The 528-nt window shown below is 32.2% G+C and overlaps 1 protein-coding gene across 1 annotated transcript in view; it reads left to right on the forward strand.

Annotated features, from left to right (window-relative positions):
• LARS2 (leucyl-tRNA synthetase 2, mitochondrial) overlaps positions 1-528 on the forward strand; it is a 163842-nt gene that overhangs the window by 123522 nt on the left and 39792 nt on the right. The window lies entirely within an intron of this gene.

Consider the following 528-nt stretch of genomic DNA (forward strand, 5'->3'; position numbering starts at 1 on the left):
ATAATGTCACACAGCTTTTTATAGCTTCTCATGTGAGGTCATGTTTATCATCTGGTCCCTTGGTGTAAGCTGTTTCCAAGCTTGACTGAATCCTGTCTCAATATATCATTCTGATAAAATGGATTAAAAGCTAGGGATCACATTGTAAATCCATTGATAAATTCTTTTCTTGTTGGTCTATAATATATTCCCCATCATGTTCAGAAAGATGTGTGTGTGTGCTTTTTTCCCATGAAATGTATCATATATATGTATATATAATATATATATAATATATAATATGTGTTTAATGTATTATACAATTTAAAAAATAAAATGAACATCCATGCACCCCCTCCTCAGATTAGGATATAGAGAATTACAGGTCCCTTAGAATACCCAGGGTGCCCTCACTAATCAGATCATCCCCCTTCCTACACCACCCACCCCTCCCCCATACAATCCCTATCCTGAATCTTGAATTATTCATTTTCTTGCTTTTCTTAAATGTATTACTTCTTTATATATATATATATATATATATATATT

Source organism: Lipotes vexillifer, unplaced genomic scaffold, assembly GCF_000442215.2.
Source record: "Lipotes vexillifer unplaced genomic scaffold, Lipotes_vexillifer_v1.1 scaffold1227, whole genome shotgun sequence".
Taxonomy (NCBI): domain Eukaryota; kingdom Metazoa; phylum Chordata; class Mammalia; order Artiodactyla; family Lipotidae; genus Lipotes; species Lipotes vexillifer.